The 21,259-nt window shown below is 51.3% G+C and overlaps 1 protein-coding gene across 4 annotated transcripts in view; it reads right to left on the bottom strand.

The window, feature by feature from the left end:
• Window positions 1–21,259, bottom strand: part of RIMS3 (regulating synaptic membrane exocytosis 3) — a 58,096-nt gene that overhangs the window by 27,929 nt on the left and 8,908 nt on the right. For 2 of the 4 annotated variants that reach the window (XM_058717890.1, XM_058717891.1), the window contains one exon: window positions 21,053–21,168. The gene's annotated coding sequence lies outside the window, so the exon portion shown is untranslated. Of the gene's footprint in view, window positions 1–13,091; window positions 13,415–21,052; window positions 21,169–21,259 lie in introns of those variants that run through there. The other 2 variants (XM_058717892.1, XM_058717889.1) reach the window with 2 other exon arrangements.

The following is a 21,259-nucleotide window of genomic DNA, read 5'->3' as shown; positions in this document are numbered from 1 at the left end:
AGTTTGTTATAGCTGCCCTAGGAAACTCATATACTGCTATTCTTAATTTGTTTAATGCCTGTCTCCCACACTCCACCTAAAACAGAAACCATATCTTCTTCACCCTGAACCTCCAGTGCCTGGCATAGGCCTGGCTCTGTAAAAATGTGTTGAGGGCGCCTGGGTGGCTCAGCTGGTTGGGCGTCCGACTTTGGCTCAGGTCATGATCTCACGGTTTGTGAGTTTGAGCCCCGCGTCAGGGTCTGTGCTGACAGCTCGGAGACTGGAGCCTGCTTCGGATTCTGTGTCTCCTTCTCTCTCTGCCCCTCCCCAACTTGTGCTTGGTCTCTCTATGTCTCTCAAAAGATAAATAATGTAAAAAAAAAAATTTTTTTTTTTAATGTGTTGAAGGAATGAATGACAATCTCAAACAAATATTAAATTGACAATATTTATATCTGGATAGTAGAATTGTGAGTTATTTTTATTTTCTTCATGTGACATACCGTGTTTTTTTAAGTTCCCACTTTAGAAACTGTATTGATGCGATCATAAAGAAAAACTAAAATACCTATTTTTCTTTTCAAAATATACATTAAAATAACAGTCATTTCCACCAGTATGTGTTTTGTGAAGAGGAAGAAGTTCTGCTATATGCTTGATAACTACTTTTTCATCGATTAATTGATTCCTCCTTGTGTCGCTAGAGTACTTTCTCGAGTCAGATTTACAGAGCTTGAGCTCTGGGGCCTTTTGGGGCATAGATTCCAGGTAGGAGGGGCCAGGCAAAGTATGCATGCTTCACAGCCATCTCAACCATCCACCCCTTCTCATAGCTCATGGGATCTGGCCAGATGTGCCACCTGTCACCTGATGGGGGCTGTTAGACTTGGCACTTAAGAACACCACCAGCCCTGGCTGAAGGCCATTCCCAAACAAAAGATCCTACCCTCAAACTTAAATATTCACACAAATCACTTGGGGATCTTGTTGAAATGCAGATTTCAATCCCATGGGTCCCAAGTGGAACCTGAGATTTTGCATTTCTAACAAGGTCTCAGGTGATACCCATGTTGCTGGTCTATGGGCGACCCAAGGCACTGAAAGTTAAAAATTAAATACTCTGGTTGTTTTTCAAGAGTGAATGCTTCAGGGGGTGCCTGGGTGGCTCAGTCAGTTAAGCGTCCAACTTCGGCTCAGGTCATGATCTTGTGGTCCATGGGTTCAAGCCCTGCGTTGGGCAGACAGCTCAGAGCCTGAAGCCTGCTTTGGATTCTGTGTCTCCCTCTCTCTCTGCTCCTCCCCCACTCATGCTTTCTCTCTCTCAAAAGTAAACATTAAAAAAAAAAAGAGTGAATGCTTCAGGATGAGGAGACTAGAAAAGGCACATTGGGAAGTGCATTGCAGAATACCTCAAAAGATCGGCAGGATTAGGAGAGATAGAAGTGGCAGGAGAGAAATGGAAACTACCTGGGAAGGACCAGAGAGGAAGTGTTATGCTCACAGGATGGTGAATAGGGCAGTGCAGATGGAACAGGAGGTAAGTACAATTGCGGAAGAGAAGGCTAAAAAGGTAGGCTTGGCACAGCCAGTGAAGGGCTCTGAATGCAGGGCTAAGAAGCTTGACTTTAATCCTGTAAGGAGTGAAATCTGACATGACTTAGATGTAATGTTTTACAGAGCTCAATCTGACACTGAGTGCAGAATCAGAAGAAAGCCTGACAGAAGGAAAAACAGTCAAAAAGCAGATAAGAAGACTGCATTGCTTCAGACAGTGCAGATGGGAAGAGGAAAAGGGTGGTCAGGAGTCATGAGAAGGCTTGGGGCATTGCCTAGAGTTAGTGATGGGACGAAGTTGGAGAGAGGAAAAAACAGAATCCAAAGTGATTTATAGGAAGGGTAGAGACTGAGAGGTGCCATCAGCAAAGCTTGAGGTCCCAGAGGAAAACACTGGCTTAAGGGAAAGATGAGTCCCATCTTAGATGTGATGAGTCTGAGATAATACTGCAACTCCCACGTAGAGGCATTGGGCAGGTAAGCAGATTCACTGGAGCTCAGGAGAGCAATGTAAGTGGGCAGGATTTGGATGTGTACCCTGAGGGGAAAAGTGGCATATGGAAAGGAAAGAGAATGCCCAGAGGGGAGTACAAAGTGAGCAAAGGGCGAGGGATAGGAGGAATATAGAATCCACTGAAGAAGGGAGTATCAGCAGAGAAGTCAGAGAAAATGCCATGAGTATACAGATGGCCAACCTGGAGGCCCTACCACACCGTCACATCAAAACCAAGGGAAGACTTGCCCAGCCAAGAATGTAGACGCGCAAGGAAACTCTAGGCCTGAAAAAAAAAGCACAGCTTGAATAGAAAGCAGGATTTGGATTGGTGGAGAAGAGGACGGATTCCCTGGGGAATGTCTGGGCTTCAGCACGATCCCAAGGGGCCTGGGGCTCCCAAGCACTTATTCCAGATCAGCCCTAGCACAGGAAGGACCATCCCCTCACCTGCAAACACACTTAGTGCTCACACCCCCAGAACCTACAGAACCCCTCCCCCACCCCGGAGCAGAGAAGGTGGGATAAGAGGTCTTTGGAGCAAAGCCTTATTGTGGGGATGCACATAATTTATCATCCAAATAAGACTTTTGAGAGTAAGCAGAGATGCTACCAACAATCACACCAGGACCACTGGTGTATATTAGGGTTGTCTCAGCCAAACACAGCCCTACTCTTAGCCTAGCCACAGCGGGGGGGGGGGGGGGGGGGGGGGGGAAGGGGGCAGAAGATGGTAGATCCTCCAAAATGCCCGTTTGATCCCTGTTCTCCCTTCCTAGATGGGGTGGCGGAATTGAGACACAGGCGATAGGAGCAGGCAAGCTCATCCTCCGAGGCAGGGGCCCCAGCCAGAGCATGTTGGTGGATGGGGAAGATTTCGCTCCCCCCTCCCGGCAGCACCATGGACAGCGGCCGGTCCGCTCGCTCCCCTCCCCCTGGCCCCTGTTTCTCCAGGGCTGCAGCGAGGCCGATCAATATTTCATGGGGGAAGGGGCTCTGGTTACCAGCCCCGCGCCTAGCCGGAAGGCGCCACCCGCTCCCGCCGAGCTCTGGGGACCCTCCCCGGGAACCCAGCACACCCACGGCACGGCCCGGCTGGGGCAGGCGCCACCTTCAGGCACGCTCAGCATTCCCGGGCCCACTGCTCTGCGCCCCCGCCCCTGCCCGGGCACAAAGACCCGCGCGCACGCCACACGGCTTCCCGCGGCCACTCAGACACACCACGTATTCGGATGCACGCTGTACAAAGCCAGCGGCCACACAGAATAACAGGCACACACCGCACCCAGCAGCCAGCCACCTAGACACACAGCACACACACAATATGCCTCACAGACACGCACCACGTGGAGATGAGTTCACTACAGACCCACACGCACATCAGACGCCCTGCCACACATACGCAAACTCACATGCTGCACAAAAACTCCCTCACAGAGAACCTCAGATTTATCCCACGCAATACATTTACCACAGATGCACATATCACACGCTGTGTGCGCACACACGTACGACATGCGCTCAGAGTCCTTCAGATGTATCGTTCAGAAGTACATCACCACGGAGAGCTACATGGATCTCACACACACACACACACACACAGAGTCACACGCGCGTGCACACACAGAGTATGCTGGAGAGCGACACTCATCTCACACACACACACACACACACACACAGTCACACAGAGTCACACGCACGCGCACACACACAGTATGTTGGAGAGCGACACTCATCACACACACACACACACACAGTCACACAGGCACACACACATGCACACACCATGCCAGAGAGCTACGTTCATCACACACACACACACTCTGTCACACACACACGCACACACACACACACACAGTATGCTGGAGAGCTACATTCATCACACACACACTGTCACATGTGCACGCACATGCGTGCACACACACATACACAGTATGCTGGAGAGCTACATTCATCACACACACACACACACACACACACACTTACTCTCTGTCACACACGTACACACACACACAATATGCTTTCACAGAGACCCTCAGACATTCACCGTGGATACAGGAACACATGTCTCACACTACCCAGGCCCCCCACCCTCCTGGAGCCCAGGCCTGCCCTCCTGCTGTGGACATGGGACTGGGGACTGGGGAAGAGTCAGGCGGGACCTCCACCCCTCCTGCCTGGCCCCAGTGTTGACTCCTGTGGATAAATTCTGTGTCCTCTGAGGACTCCCAGGGTTGCTGCCCAATCCCCGGGGGCAAGTAGGCACCGGCACAAAGGGATGGGAAGGGGGTAACTGGGGAAAGGGAACCTTTGAGACCCCGAAGCCTCCTGGCTTTGTGGCCCTGGGGCCCCAAGCTCTGGGGCACCAGGCTCCAGGGATGGCCTTGCCCTCACTGGCAGCTCCCACGGCCTCTGTGCTCCCTGGGACTCCTGCCCTCTGGGAGGCCCCGAGGTTTGTGTTGTGCCTGGGGACCAGGAGAACTGTGGAGTCTACAGCTCCTGCTCTCCCCAGGAGTGCCCACATGCTGCCTCAGAGATGAGGGGGCATCCTACCGCCGTCTAGACACCCCAACTCCAAGAGCCTCCCTCTCTCGTGGACTGAGGGAAGAGTGGCACAAATTCTGTCTGCAGAATAATCATGGCAGGATTTTCTGAAAGAATCTCAAGACGGGGCATGTGGTGAGGAGAGGGAAGCAGGCTGGCAGAGCAGGGAGAGACCCCTAAGTTTTCCAGGCAGGTGGAAGGCACCTTCAATATTACCCAGGTGAACAGTCCATGTCTCTGACATCCCCACACCACTTCCCAATTTTGCATTATCCACATAATACTGTGTGCCCTCTCAACGATTTCTGCCATACTCTTGTACTGCTCCTTATTTATTGTGCTGACATTGACACTTTTAACTTACACGCATTCGTTATAAGTAGAAATTTTGTGTTACTACTATCAATGCAACTATTATTGCTTTTAATAAATAGAAAATGAAAGTACAATACCTACAGTAAAAGCAAAGCTGTATTACTAAATTTTAGTTACCTGGAGTTGCCAGTCAAGACCTCTTTGTTAAAAAGGGAAGGGCAGAAAAAAAAAAAAAAAAAAAAAAAAAAAGGGAAGGGCAGCAGTGTTGGCAAGTTGTTAAAGACATACTGGCACTTTCTCCCTGGGACAAATTTGGACTTGATGGAGTGGAAAGGGAACCAACTTTCTCACTATGGGAGCCAATGCTCTGTCATGACAGGTCTGCGAGCCACTGAAAGTCACCTCAGGTCTCACTGAAGGTGCTACTACCCACGGTGGGAAGCTCTAGGCTTGGGCACAGTGGCTAGCTGGAGCCCTGTTACCACAGTCCAATCTGGTAACAATAATCCTTAGAAATTGCTCAGTTCTTTCCCATTTACCAATTATCCTTAGAGCCACTATCTAGTATGAGCTGCGTACCGGGAATTATCATCCCATTTCCGAATGAGAAAATAGAGGCTCTAAAAGATTAAGAGATTTGTCCAGAATCACATAGCTGTACAGGGTTAAGTCCACGAGTGGGAGGCCCTCAACTCTACCTGTCTCCATTTGTTTCATCTCTGGGATCCCTTGTTCTGGGCTGGCCCCTTGCTGGGCAGTGGGCAGGAGAGGGAGAATGGTAATCTTGTATTTGCCTGCGAGGCCCTCACAATCCTGAAAGGCCAACAGGCAAGTGAGTAAGTAGTGGAGGGTAAGAACTTTTACTCTGGAGTCACACTGTGTGTCCCTAGCCATAAAAGTCACCTCTCTGAACCTGTTTCCTTGTCCGTAAAATGGGGATAATAATAGTACCTATTTAATAGGGCATGAGGATTCAATGAAATAATGCATGTGTATAGTGTTTGGCACAAAGTAAGGGCTCAAAAATGTTTATTACGAGGGAAGTACAAAGAAGAGAATTAATTCAGATAAAAAATGGCTGACGGTGGGGAGCGGGGAGGTAGGCATGGCATGGTTCTTCATAGAGGAGAGGAAATGAGTTCCATCTTAGAGAATGAATATGATTTTGGCAGGAGAACTATCCTGTCTGCTCCCACCCTCCTCTTCCTTCAAAGACAAGTGAGAAAATTTTGGGTCTCATCTATCTATCTCTCTGCTCTGGCCTTTGAAATTTTTTTTTCAACGTTTTTTATTTATTTTTGGGACAGAGAGAGACAGAGCATGAACGGGGAAGGGGCAGAGAGAGAGGGAGACACAGAATCGGAAACAGGCTCCAGCCTCCGAGCCATCGGCCCAGAGCCTGACGCGGGGCTCGAACTCACGGACCGCGAGATCGTGACCTGGTTGAAGTCGGACGCCTAACCGACTGCGCCACCCAGGCGCCCCTCTGCTCTGGCCTTTGAATGACAACTGACAGGCTCTTCAAAGCCTGCCCTAGCATTGCTGCCCCAGGAAAAGACACCCCTTTAAGTCACATGCCTGGGCTGTTTTCTCCAGGTGCTATCCAGATGGAAGGGTGGGGGCCAGGCACAGCCTGGCGCTCTAAGGATTCTAGCAGATGTCTTTTAAAAAGTACTTGCCCAGATAACAAAGACTCTCCGCACCACCACCTTTCCATAAGGGGGTCAAGAGCAACGTCTGCAAATCTGACTTTGAGATCCTTCCCAGCAGGCTGCAGTTGATTGGACCAGGGTGGGCACCTGACCAACTCCGAGCCAATCAGATCCTCTCATACAAGTTTGGATTTGGATCTGCCGAACCCTGGGTTCCCTCTCTGAATGTGGCGGGAACGCAGGACACAGTACAGGAACTATAGGTAGTTCAGGGTCTGGTAAAGCAGGAAAAACCAGTCCGTGGAGAAAGAAAGCTAAAGGCGGCCAGCAAGGTGCAGAGAATGGCTGCTTCCATTTCTCCTGGCCTACAGTTTCTGCCTCCCAGAGGCTAACGATTTTTCTGTCCCTCAGTTCTCAGGAATCTCTTGTGTCCTGGTAATAAACCCTTCTTTATTACCGAAGTTGGCCTGAGTCGGTTTCTATATACAAGCGGAGACCCAATTAAGACGGGGGAGAAGCTGGGAGCTAAGAGGCACAAAGATGGACAATCCTGGAGGAAAAAAAAAAAAAAAATCACTGTGCCTGCCCTGGATGAGCTCAGCTGACCGGGAGTTGAGGAAGAGGCGACATCTGTCGAGATGTAGACTCTGAGAAGATGTGGCCGAGGGAGGGTGGGTTAGCTCTGTCCAGGAAGCGCCAGGAGGGTCCTCAGAGGCTTCCCAGCAAAGGTGGCAGCTAAACCAGTTTTGAAGAGTGAAGGACGTTCTCCAGGGAGAGAAACCTGGGGTGGGGAGGCATTACAGGCGGCGGGAACAGCAAGTGCAGAGGCACAGAGGCACAAAACAGCCTGACGTGTTACAGGAACTGCCAGCAGTTCAAAGTATGGTGGGGGAGCAGGGAAGACGAAGCTGGAGAGGCCGGTTGGTCGGGTGCAGATCACAAAGGGCTTTGAATTCTATGCTAAGAAGATGAGGCCTTTCCTGTCAGCAATAGGGAGCTATTGAAGTATTTTAAGTAGCAGGGGGTGACAGGGTCAGTTCTGTGCTTTAGAAAGATCGCTCTGGGGCCCCCGCGAAGAAAGGACTGGAGAAGGCAGGCCTGAAAGCAGGGAGGCCAGTTAGGGTACTGCAGTAATGATTCATCTAGCCCTTTCATCCACTGAGCAGCTCACTGTGTACCTACTGGGTGCTGGGGCTGGGCAAAACAGGACCCCTGACCCCACGGAGTTCACAGGCCAGCAAGACAGAGAAACAAGGGAGAAGCAACTCAAGTGTCCTGAGTGTCCTGAAGAAGTATGAGGTCCCACGGAGGGGGGCGGTGTTCAGTTTCTGGTTGTTACGCTTCACTGTGGGAATGCCACAAGAGCTGATATGTCTCTGAAGGATAAGTAGGAGTTAACAAGGCACTAGGAGGAGTGCATTCCGGGATGAAGGAACATGTGTGAAAGTCCTGCTGCTGGGAGAGAGGAGAATGGGACCAGATGATCGAAAAAGGTAGGCAAGGACCAGATCACGCAGGGCCCTGTAGACTACATCAGAGTCTGGCTTTTATTGCAAGAAGTCTTAGAAGGGTCTTACACGGGGAAATGATACCGTCAAACATTTATCTTTAGAAGATCACTCTGGCCACAGTGTGAAAAATGAAACAAAGCGGGGCAAGAACAGAAACGTACAGAGCCCAGTCTAGGAGGCTATCGTTGCGGTTCAGGTGGGCACCGATGGTGGTCTGGCATGGGGCAGTGGGCAGGGAGAGAGACACAGGACAGCTAACACGATTGCTGAGGATGGCTGTGGGCTGTGGGGGTGAGGGAGAGGGAGGTGTCCAGGAGAACTTCCAGCTTTCCAGCTTGAGCAAGTGGGTGGATGGTAGCAGCAGAGATGAGCTGGGAATGTTGGAGGCAGAGCAGGTGCTGGCAGGCGGAGCTGGGGACCTGGGTTTGGACTCTAGGCTGATTGTGAGACATCTAAATGTGGTTAGACCTGCAGGGCTTGAGCCCAGAAGAGATCACTCAACTCAAGAGAGTAAGGAGATTACCGGGCAGCAGAGGAGGAGAGAGCAGGGCAGTGAGACGAGAGCAGGGACAGCTGGGAGGAATCCTGGGGGCAGCAGGGCCTGGGGGCAAGAGTGACCAAGAGCTCTGAGCCTGGCAAGTGAGAACCACAAAATCCAAAGGTTAATTCCCTCAGCCCCAGGGGGCATCAGGCTTTGGCTCCCACTCTCCTGGCCAAGCATCGGGCCTCAGCACAGACGCTTTCCGGCAGAGACAGCCCTCTTCTTCCTCCGAGTTACCTTCAGACTCGGCTCAGGGGACCCCTTCTCCTAGAGAAGACTTTTGGTCCGGGCATGCACTGTGCTGTCCAACAACCTGGGTTTGAATCCCAGTTCTGCCTCTTGATAGCTGTGTGACTTTGGCCAAATGTAACCTCACTTTCCTCATCTGTATAATGGCAATAATACTACCTACCTCATGGGGCTGTTTGAGGATGAGTACTTAGCAGAGAACCTAACACACAGTAAGCACTAAATAAATGTTACTATTATTAACATCCCGCCCACCTTGGGACAGTTAGTCATGCCCTCCACCTTACACCTCCTCCACTTGGGAACTATTTGTCAGTCTGTGTCTCTCCCGGCCTCTCCCTACCCCTACCCAATTTGTAGGGCTATGTACAATGGAGGGCCCAGTGCTAAAGGAAAATGTGGGACCCCTTGTTCAAAATTAGGAATTTCAAGACAGTGACAGTAAAACTGAGGGTGGGGTCCTTCTAACCCAGGGCTCTGTGCAACCAGACTCGTGAAGCCAGCCCTGTCCCCGCCCCCACCCAGCCCTGGGCCTGGCCTGGAGTAGACGTCAGTGCCATGCTACAAAGTAACATGCCAAATGACATTGGAATGGGTTCCATAATTTCCATCTGGCATTTCGTTTTATCCTTCCTATAGAAATAACATCAATTCTGTCTTATGGTTGAGGACACGGAGGTTGAGAGATGGGGTGTACCTTGCCAGAAGTCACCTGCCTCGTGCAATGCAGAGCTAGGATGTGAACATAGACCAGCTTGGTGCCGAAGCCCTGCCTCTTACCCTCTGGCTTCCTGGGGAGGTAGGGAGAACCTGGCCCCAAGGGGTGAACGTTGTCAACAAGGCCCAGGAGGAGGGAGCTGAAGGGACTGGGACTGGCCCCCTCCTGGGGAGAGCCACATAAACAACGAGCTCCCTGGGCACCAGGGCTGCTACACAGGGAAGGGGGTGTGAGAGGGCAAAAGGTCACTCCTGAGAAGGCTCTGCCCGAGAGCCGCAGACCCTAGCCCACGCTCTCTGGACATGAAACCCTGCCTCCTTGCCTTAAAGCCCTTCAGGGGCTGCCACTGGCCTCAGGATAACTCCCAAGCCTTTAGTATCCTGCTGGACCAGGGAGGTCCGCCCTCTGCTACCTGTGCACTCTCTACCCTCTCTCCTCCACTTCTGTCCTCCCCTCCCCCATACCAGGCCCCACCTGCCATCACCCAGGCCTTAGCCCACACTGGTCCCTCTCCTCATCGCTGCTTCTTTGCCTCAACTCCTGGTCACTCTAGGCTCCCTGAATCTCTCCTTTTGACACAAGATACAGGGGCAATCACCTGCCCTGGACCATCCTGGGCTAGAAAGCAGGCTCCATGGAGGCAGGGCTGCTTGGCTCACAACGCTTGGTACATCAGGTGTCTGAAGGCATCCCCCTGCAACAGAGGCAGGAGGGTCCTGCACTCCTTCTCCCCTTCTCTCCACTCCCCCCTAGTCCTCTTTTTCTTGTCCAGGCATCTCGAGCTCAAGGTGGGAGAAGCTCAAACTTGCAAGGGGAAGAGAATCATCATAGAGTATCCTCCCCACGCCCCACCTGCCAGGCCTGGGCTGGGTGTTGTACATCCAGTTACTGTATCTAATCCCCAAGCACCTTCCAGATGGGGGTGGGCACTATGAATGTAAATTATTCCTATTTTCCAGAGGAGTCTGAGAGCACCTGCCTGAAGTGGCAACAGAGCCTATAAGTGGAGAAGGCAGGATTTGAACCCAGGCCTGTCTGGTGCCCAAATACGTGGCATCCCCTCTGTCCCTATGACTCACTGTTTGGAGCCAGCTCCCTTCCAACCAGGGAGAGTTGTTTCTCACCCATGCCTTCAGTTCACACACACACCCAGGCAGCTCAGCTACCCTGTGAGATCAGCAAAACCCTAGTGCAGAAGGCAGCACCCCCATCAGTGAGAGGCCGGTGTAGAAGTCACCCCTCCCCTGGGTCAACAAAATGCCAGTGTAGTAGAAATACCCCCCAGGTCAGCCAAACACTAATGGGGGAGACACCCCCGCTGTCAGCAAAATGCTGGTACAGGAGGTATACCCTGCATCCCAAGTCAGCAAAAAGCCAGTGAGAGAGAAACTTCCTCACTCCTCTCTGCCCAGGGCCCATGACATGCTCTGGGGGTGCACAGAGTCCTCCAAGGTGGTGCTTTTGGGGTGGGGTAGGGGGAAGCAATGGGGCTGGGGCGGCAGCTGCCGGGGGCAGGAGGCTGCGGCTGGGGAGCGGGGCAGACTCGGGTGAGAGTTCTCACATGGCACTAATGAAATCAACCACCAGCCTGCCCCCCCTTCCCCAGGGACCCTCCAGCCTCCAGCTGATGCAATGCCCAGGCCAGATAATTGTTTTCTTCCCTCCTTAAAGGGCCAGCTGCTGTTGCAGCTGCAGACATCACCCAGACCCCTGAAAGACCCCACAGAGCGTAGCACCTGGTTAGGGATAGGGGGAGCCCAGAAAGTAGCGGCTTGGCCCAGGCTCTGCAGAGGAAAATCCAATTAATGCCCGAGACCAGAAACGTCTGTGAGCAAGGAGGGAGAGATGAGAGTTAAGACAGAGACAGCGCCTGGCCCACAACCACATGCCCTGAGGGAAGGGAACCTGGTCCCGGGCTGGGTCCCCAATACCTGGCTTCTTTCTGCCTGCCTGTCCCGTCAAGTCCTTGGCACAGGGGTTGCTAGTGAGTTCAGTAGTTCTCTCCCAAGCTTCCCTGAGCGCCAGGTACTATGTGAAGCAGTTCAAATCCACCATTTCATTCACTCCTCCCAGCAGAACTGGAAGGTGGGACTGTTTTACTGAAGGAGGCTCTGAGAGGGGAAGGGATTCCCTCAATAGCAGCCAGAAAGTGGCAGAGCTGGGTCTGAAGTCAAGTTTGCCTGACTCTGGACTTCATACCTTGCAGAAGGCCGAGTACGTGTGGAACCCCAGGGCTGGAGGTCCCTATGCCAGGCAGCCCAGCACTGAGGTCAGGAAGGAGGGTCTATGGGCCCTAAACAGGTTCAGAAGGGCACAGTGCTTGATTTAAGCACAGATTTCACAGACCCCTTCCCCAGTCACCTCCCCCAACCCCCAACCAGAGAATGCCCCATTAGGCTGCCCACATGCCCCCAGGGACAGTTGGCAGCTGCCTGATTACAGAGTAATTGGTGGCTGGCAGCAACTCTTGGGGGGTGGGGGGGTGGTGGTGGTGGCTAGTTAACCCTCTGGTGACCAGGCCTAGCCCAGAAAGGCCCTCTCCCCACCACTTCAGGCCTCAAACCCAAGGACCCTAGACTTAAGAAGGCATCATAGGCAGAGGACCGGACCAAAGGGGCATCAGGCTTCCTCTCCACACCCAGACAACATCCATGGGGCTAGAGGTAGACTCTGACATTCACCTAGGCTCCCCAGCCCCAAAGCGGCAGTGCCAGCCAGCACCCCTTGTTCCCTGGCCTTGAGTATGGCATTGCCTACTCCATCAAGACCACAGGAGCTACGGGTGCTCCCTGGATTTCCAGGCCCAGAATACTGGGAAGAAACCCACTCCTCTGGGCTGGGTTATCCAGACAAGGGGATGTAGGCATGGGTCCAGGCAGCCTGGAGGCTAGCCAGTGAAGCTACCCTCCCCCTGAATGAATGGGTGTCCAGGTTGCCCACCAAGAGTCCTGCCAAGCCTCCCTGAACTCCCCACCATGGATTGACCAACTGCCTTTCCCAGTTTCCCAAAAGCCCCCTCTTCCCCTCCTAGGGCCGGAGTGAGCACGATCCCTTTCCTTTCATAGGCTGAGGGGGTTCTCTGGGCACCACAATGGTGTTTCATTGGGAGGAAAGAGTGGCTGCTTGTCAACCAGGGCACAGGCAGGAGGGAGAAAGCAGGCTGCCTTCCAGCTCCCTTTCCAGGAGAGATTTTAAGCACTTTCCAAAAATGCCATGCGAGGCAATGCTGTTGAAGACCATGGCCCCAGGTGCTCTGAGAATCAGCAAAGAACTCAAGACTCTGGGGTCCTCTACCCCATTTTCCAGGTTTCCTCAAACACCCCACGTTCCCCTCTCATACCTTAGCCCCCACCCCAGAGCCATCAAACACACTCTGCTGATCCCCTGAGGCCCCGCCCCCCCCGACCCTGCACACTCACATCCTTACGTGCCTCCTCACGGCCCGAGCCCCCCTCCCCCGCTGGTAGTCCCCCAGACCTCCGAAGCCCCCTCCCCACGTCCACTCCCAAGCGAGCAAGGCCTACCGACTTACCCGGAGGTGGGTCCAGGGTCTAGACAGGGAGGGGTCTCCGCCGGGCTTGGCGGCTCCACAAGGCGGGGCAGGTGCTGCCCCGGGACCCCGCCCCGCGGACCCGGCGGTGGGCGCGGCCCCGTCCCAGGCGGGCGGCGGACTCCGAGGGGGTAGGGGCGCGGGGCGGGGAGGGGCGGCGAAAGAGGCTCACGGGGGCATCGCCCGACACCGGGCCGGGCAGCTCCGTTCCGCCCGCCTGCGCTGCTGGCTCCGCAGCCGCCACGGTTCTCAGCCGCCGCCGGGTGCAAAGCCCAAGCCCCGGCCGGCGGGAGGCGAAGAGGGAGGCGGGGCCTGACGGGGGCGGGGCCTCGGCCAGCGGGTGGGGCCACTGGAGGGGCGGGGTTAATGGGGGCAGGGCCTTTGGTGGTGGGCGGAACCTAGGGGAATGGGGAGAGTCTGGATTTGCCCAGTTGCAGGCCACCCAGGGTAACAAGACCAGCCTCGAAGGGTTTGGGGTCTAGAGGACGCCTCAAGCCTCTCCACGTCTCTTGGACACTCTGGCTTCATGACTGGTCCCCCTCTCCACCACCATTTATAACTGCACTTTTTCATCCTTCCTCCTCGTTGGGGAACCTCGCAGGACATCACTGGCACCATGGTACCGCTACTCCCTGCTGGACCAGATCCAGGAAAGTCAGATGGTGGGAGATGAGGAAATGACTTACAAACTCAAATGCAATGTATAGGTGGAAAAACTGAAGCCTAGAGAGGAGAAAAGCCTTGCGCAAGTGCCTGCTGTGAGGAAAAAAAACTTTCTGTGACCAGATAATGTGGAAGACCTGAAGCTGGATCCCACAACTGGCCAGAGGGGAAGCCAGGACTCAATTCCATTCACACATTAATTAAGCTTTTGTTATCATCTAATCTACATCACGCCTAGAACTAGGGCCCGTGTTGTAGCATGAATGCTCTGGAGCAGCAGGGGCATTATTAGATTGGAGGGACAAGACAGAGACCAGGGAAACGGCTGGAACAATGGTAGAGGTGAACGGTGGGGAGAGCAGAGCCTGTGAGGATGTGGGAGAGGAGGGAGAAATTGAGGTTCCCCTGTGCTCTTCCCATGCTCCCTATCACAGAGACATGGAAACCAGGGGCTCCCTTTGGAATCATGGTCCCTTTGCACATTTGATGACAACTTAGACAAATGTGCCAATGTATGCTTTGCAGATAATTCTAGGGACTCTAGGGACAAAGGATTGGGTGGAGGGTTGATTCTTAAGTGCATATGGAAGAATAAATATGCAGGAATAAAAAAAAAATCTAGAGAAAAAGGAATGGAAAGAGATTTTGCCTTACCTGATATTAAAACATAAAGTCAATGTACTTAAAGCAGTATGGTATTGAAGCAGGACTACACGAATCAGTGAAGCAAAATGGGGTAGAGGAATGGATTCAACTCCACAAAGGAATTCGGGTATTATAAAGATGGCACTTCAGGTAAATGGGGGAAATAGGCCTTTCAACAAATGGGTGAAATAACTGGCAATTCATTTGAGGAAATGAGAGAAAGCTGTGTCCTTACCGTACACCGAAGTAAATTCCAGGTGAAGAGCATATTTATATAACAACACCAAATGTACCAGAAGAAAGCATGAATGAATGTTTTAATAATCCTAGAGACGGGGGCGCCTGGGTGGCTCAGTCGGTTAAGCATCCGACTTCAGCTCAGGTCACGATCTCGCGGTCCGTGAGTTCGAGCCCCGCATCGGGCTCTGGGCTGATGGCTCAGAGCCTGGAGCCTGCTTCCTATTCTGTGTCTCCCTCTCTCTCTGCCCCTCCCCCATTCATGCTCTGTCTCTCTCTGTCTCAAAAATAAATAAAAACGTTAAAAAAAAATAATAATCCTAGAGACGGAAAAGACTTTCCTAAGCATGGTGAAAGCTAGAGGCCAAAGGAAAAATACCGATAAAATTTAAAACTTCTATGGAGAAGACGATAGACACTATAAAAACTTCTATAGAGAAGAAATTATCATACTCAAGTTTGAGAGACAAATGACAGACTGGAGACCCTAAATCCCAGCTGCCCTCTACTACTGTCCCCTGAGAAACGGGTGAGCAGAAGGGACGGCGGCGGCTGTGAGAGGGCCATGCACATTGCGGAGGCTCCTCCCACAGCGCCCTGGCCAGCGCCCACCTGTTCAGGGGCCGGGAAGCCCCGGAAATCCCAGCCGGGCCATCTGGGTCCACAGCAGGTGCTTATAGCACAGCAGAGCCAGAGTCAGCCCCGATGTTGCTCACCACTTCCCTCGTGTGGCCATCCTGGGAACTGTAATCCTGTAATCCAAGGTTCCAGTTCGTGCAGCTCTCAGACGTTAAGGTGGGATTTTTTTTTTTTTTTTAAGATTTTATTTTTAAGTAATCTCTGCACCCAGGGTTGGGCTTGAAATTACAACCCAGAGATCAAGAGTCGCACGCTTCACCGACTGAGCCACTCAGGCGCCCCATGGGATCTTTTTTTCTTAAAATAAAGAACAGCTAAATTTTTGAGGAAGCTAACAATGTTCTAGGCATTGTACCAAACACTTAACATACAGCATTTCATTAACGCTCAAAGCTGCTCTTCTACGTCCACCTTATTATCACCTCCATTTCACACATGAAGAAACAGGATTTGAGGAGAAGTGACTTGTCCAAATTCGAAGTAGCAGCATCAGGATTCAAAGCCTGACTCTTGGTCCCACTCTTGATATGAGAAAGCCAAGGCCTTGGAAGAATTCAATGAAACAAAGTTTTTTGAAGTTAACCTTGAGCCAGGCTTTGTCCCAGGTGCTGAGGATTCAGTTGAGAAAAACAGTCATTAGGGGAGACAGGCAGAGAAACATTTCTGACACAGTGAATCCTGGGAACACTCAAGGCCCTGTTAACCACGGGGGAGAGAGGAGAGGTGCAGGCCCTTGAAGCTGAGTCCTGTGGAGTTTGAGAGAGGGGTGAAGGAGTGGGGCAACACTTACAAGTCTGGGTGGAGGATGAGTGGAACTTAGGGGAGGAGCAGTGGTCTGAGTCTGACTCTGGGGTAGGTTAGAGATGAGGCTGGACAAATATACTAGGGCCAAGTTCGAGTTTGGGCAAGAAGATTTTGAGAACTTTTCTATGGTTCCATAGACTTGGTCTAGGGGTCACCTGCTCTGCTGCCTCTTTCCTCCCAGATAGTCCCCACCTGAGCTCAGGGTACCAGTTGCTTAAGTCAGAAGCCTGGGAGTCATCCTTGACTCCTCCCTCGTCCTCACCTCCATCCAGTTCATTATCAGGGCCTGCGCAGTCTACCTTTTAAATACTCCCCAGGTTCATTTGCTGCTATCCGTCCCCCATGGCCGCTCCCCTCATCCACACTGCCCTCCTCTCGCTCCTGAATCCACTGCTGGCAGTGACTTGGTGTGGAGGCCTCAACACCTCCAAACTTTCACACAAGAGAAAGCCTTCTAAAACAAACCTGTCCACATCTACTCTCCTACTGAAAACCCTTTTCATTGACCCATTCAACAAATATCAAGCGAGCATTTGTTACATGTTAAATACTGAGGACTCAACAATGAGAAAAACAGAGAATTTAAAGTCTGTTAGGAGGGCAGACGTCAATCAAATGACTCCCACACCAAAATAATACATAATTACAAACTGGAATATGTGCCCTAGGAGGGCCTGACCTAGTAAGGGAGGTGCTAGAATGCTCCCCAAGGTACTTCATGTCAAGTGAATAGCAACCAGAGCAGAGTCAAGGACAGGGTAAGAGCTTATGCAAAAAAGCTTCTCTGAGTCTCAGTTTCCTCATCTGTACCATGGGGATATTTATAGTTGTGAGGATTAAGTGAGTGAATATATAGGAGGTCCTTAGAACAGGTCTTAGGACATAATAAATTTTCCGTAAATGTTAGCTATAGTAACAATAATTATTATTTAAATTTGCTTTAAGTAGAGAGCCAATGATGGTTTATCAGCAAAGGAGTTAAATCATAAAGAAGTATTTTTTAAGGGTCATTCTTGCTGCAGTGAGGAGCATGGTTTGGAACAAGGAAAGAGCAGATTGGGGTAGTTAATGAGGGCGATTTTGCAGGGGCCCACTGAGAGCTGTGGGGCATTTAAGCCAAGGAGGCAGAGAGCATTTAGAGACATTTTGTGATTCGGGTGGGTGAAACCACTGGCCTTGGTGTTTAGTGGTAGGAGGCTGCGGGAGGTGGCAAGGGGCTCCCAACATCTCGGCCCTAGCAACAGGGTGGGTGGTGATGTTCTTCACCAGATTGGGAAAGCTTGGAGGAGGACCAGGACTGGGGGAGGTGCTGAGGCCAGTTATGGATGTGTTCAGGCACAGGCACTGTGGGGCGTCCTAGATACAGGATGCAGAAGCAGCTGATTGGGTCTGGAGTCCAGGGAAGAAATAGTGGCTGCAGACACAAAATTGAGATTGTTGGCAAATACTTGAAAATTCGACCTCAATCATCCCGTCTGTAAAATGGTAGGAGGAAGGAGATAGCTAGGTGATTTTTTTTTTCTTTAAAGGTTTTATTTATTTTTGAGAGAGAGAGTGAGCGCACGCAGGGGAGGGGCAGAGAGAGAGGGAGACAGAAGATCTGAAGCAGGCTCTGTGCTGGCAGCAGAGAACCCAGACTGGGGCTTGAACTCATGAACTGTGAGATCATGACCTGAGCTGAAGTTAGACGCTTAACTGACTGAGCCACCCGGGCGCCCCAATAGCTAGATGATTTTTAAGGTTTCTCCAACATGTGTAAGATTCCAGTTGTTGAGGCTGGTAGGACCACAGAGACAAGGAGAAAAAATTCCACGTGGCCTAAAAGATTTGGCAGAGGCTCTTTGGAGGCTCTTTGCTATTCTTTCATCAGACTATCTTTTACTGAGCAGCTACTATGAGCCAAAAGCTCTCCTGGAGTTGGAAGAGTAAGACCCTGCCCTTGCCCTCAGGGAATTCAGTTTGGTGCTGTGACAAAGCAAAGGGCAATTACAAAAATGTAACCCAAGTACCCGAAGGCAAGCTTGGGAGACCAAGAAGGCTTCCTAGAGGAACTGACATCCAAGACAACACCTGAAATTCAGGCAGAAGAAAGCCCTGTGGGGAATCTGGGCTGGGGAAGATTGTTTATGTGGTTATTTTAGAGATTTTCATCTCTCCCGAATTTTTCATCTGGACTCTGCCCTGAGAGTCTATTTCAGGTGCCAGGGCCCAGATACTAGTAATTGCATTTCATAGGCTGTGTTAAATTGGTCTTCTAGATCCTTCTCCTCAATGCTCCTTGTGGCCTCAACTCCACATGCTAGCATTTGCTAGGGCTTGGATGAAGGCACAGCAAGAGAGGTGCCCAGAGCGCAAACTTAGGGAGGCACTCACTGTCAAGGGTGTGCAACGTGTCCTTGGCCCTGTTCCCCGTCCACACCCCCACTCCAGACTCTCCGGTGCTCATATCTTGCTGTCCACACACAGGGCTCTGTTTACAAAGACCCTCCCCCACCCCCATTGGCCTGGTGAAAGCTCACTCCTGCTCCAAGGCTCAGCTCTATCTGAAAGTCTACTGCTCTCACCACCCATCCCTGCCTCCACCCTAGGCCAAGGTGGTCCTCTGTGCCCTAACAGCATGGCTGCATAGTGCAAACCAGACTCTGGTATCAGAGTCCTGCTGTGCTATTTATCATCTGTGAACCACTCTCTGAGCTGGTTTCCACATGTGGAAAATGTGGTGCTGACTTCACAGGGGAGTTGTAAAGATTAAATGAGAACATGTATGTAAAGTGATCTGCAGTGATTGGTACAGACTACTCAGTAAGCGGTAGGTATTAATACTTTGTTTATACTTCTTCTAAAGCACTCATGTATTCTAATTATTCTCCTGTCTTTATCTTCACTATACCATAAGTTCCTTGGGGCAGGGAGGAGGAGGAGGAGAGGAAGGAGGAGGAAGATCTTTACAAATGACATTGAACAAGCCCTAAGACATGTCTGCTGCATAAATCAAAGAAATGACAAATTCTATGGAAAAAGTTCTGGGCAGGAAATCTGGAGCCTTGGGCTCTAGTCACATGGTCCCAGTGATGGCACAGCGCCTGCCCAACTTACACTCACTTGGAAGAAAAGCTGCCCAAACCGCAAACCCTTTTGAGCCCGTTGCTTTAGACCACTTGGCCCCTTCAGCTTCTAGACTTGAACAAATGGGGCCAGCACCAGAGCCAAGGGTTACTATTTCAAATATTAGCCGGTGACCTTTAACTAATGGCCCACCACAACAATCTGAGACAGGCCAATTAGAGGCTCTCTTGGACCAAGGAACAGAAAGAAACTGTCAGGTAGCGGAGGGAGTTGGAGTAGGGAGGTCAGAGACAAGTGAGCCTCGGCCAGTAAAGCCATGTGCAAGCCAAGATAAGACGGAGCAGAGACCAAGAAGCAGCAGAAGCTGGTTAGTAGGAAGAGGAGAAAGGAGCAGCCCTGTGCAGAGATGGGGAGGGTGTCAGGGGAGGGAGAATGAATAGAACAGTGAGTCCTAGGGCTGCCTCATTCCTGCTGGCATTTCAATTCCAGTCCTCACAAGAAAAAATTCTTTATATTTCAGCTACATTGGGTAGATTTCTGTACCTTGCAGCCCAATGAGGCTGACTCTACTTGTTATGTTGGTCAGTCTCTGCCTTTCTCTCTGCACCTCAGTTTGACTAGACCATCTCCATGGTCTTCTCCAGATCGATGTTTGCTTTGAACACCATGTAGAGAGAATGAATTTTAGGTTGTTGGCCACTGAGTTCAGCGTTAGTTACAGAGTGCCATGACATCCTGGCTCCCGAAATAGCTTGGTGACTGGTTAAAGAGCCTGTAGGAGGATCCAACACGTACCTGACTTTGAACCTGAGCCCTGCTGATAGTCTGCCTCCCCCTGTCCATTGCATCCTTTGTTGGATCACAAAGGAACTGAGAAACCAGGGCTGGTGTTTCTCCAGTGTCTTTGGCTGCTGAATGCCCTACCTACTGCCTTAACACTTTCCTGGACCCACTTCAGCATTTCAGAGGAGTCCAGCGCCAGGTCTGCTCCAAAGAAAGTGCCACTCCAGGAAGATTGTGAACAAAGAAAGTTTCCTTCTTTGGTGCTAAGATTTCCTGCCTTCCAGCTGTTTGGCTCTCAGCCTGTGCCCTGCCGTCAGCTTTCTAAACTAACAACTATGTTGATAATAATACTTCCTTGCTTTTGTATGGTACTTTGTACTTTTCAGAGCATTTTCATGCTTGTTGTCTTATTTGATACTCACAGAAACGCAGGGAGAATGGGCAAGAAGTGAGGTGTAGAGGATAATACCTATCATTTCTCCCATCACATCCACCCCCCCCGAAACAATTTATTTTAAAAGAACTTAAAAAATTATCCCTCTGTTCTTTTTAAAATACATGAAAATAATGAGACTGAGCTTGATTAAGTGACTTGCCCAAGATCACAGGGCAGGTAGACAGCTGAGTTGGAACTAGAAAGTCTCCAGTCACGGATCACACTTAAGCAGGACACATCTTGCAAAACACTGCTGGCCATGGCAAGGGACCTCTGAGAGACATGGTGTGCTCGCACTACTGTCCCTCCCCCCCCCCCCCCCCCGCTTTTAAAAAATGTTTTATTTACTTTTGAGAGAGAGAGCATGAGCAGGTAGGGGCAGAGGGGGGCAAGGGACAGAGGATCCAAAGCAGGCTCTGTGTTGACAGCAGCAAGACTGATGTGGGGCTCGAAATCACAAACCACGAAATCATGACCTGAGCTGAAGTCAGACGTTCAACCCATTGAGCCACCCAGGCGCCCCCACCCTGCTGCCCTTTTGAGGCCTCTGGGGTTCGTTCACCATCTTACCGCTCTCGTCCCTACAGAGACTTGGCTACCCTACAGTGGCATGGGTAGCACCAGGAGCCCACAGAAGGTTAGATGCAAGCATTTAGTAATAGTTCCTTACATATTGGCAAAGATAAGTGCTTTTGGAAGAGTCCGTGTTCTTGCTTTGATGACAGAGCCCTTCACGGAAGGTAAGACAGGAAAGGAAAGGCTGAGTCCCTCCTTCAACCAGCACCTCTGAAAAAGAGGAAGCAGAAGTAATAGTTCTTGCCCATCCTCCTTTCCTCAACTCTACTCCGCAGCAAGGACACCCTGTCCCGGCCCCTCT

Source organism: Neofelis nebulosa, chromosome 2 (genome assembly GCF_028018385.1).
Source record: "Neofelis nebulosa isolate mNeoNeb1 chromosome 2, mNeoNeb1.pri, whole genome shotgun sequence".
NCBI classification, from domain to species: Eukaryota; Metazoa; Chordata; class Mammalia; order Carnivora; family Felidae; genus Neofelis; species Neofelis nebulosa.
Note: the sequence above shows the minus strand (reverse complement) of the source record. Positions and strands in the feature narration are given on the sequence as shown.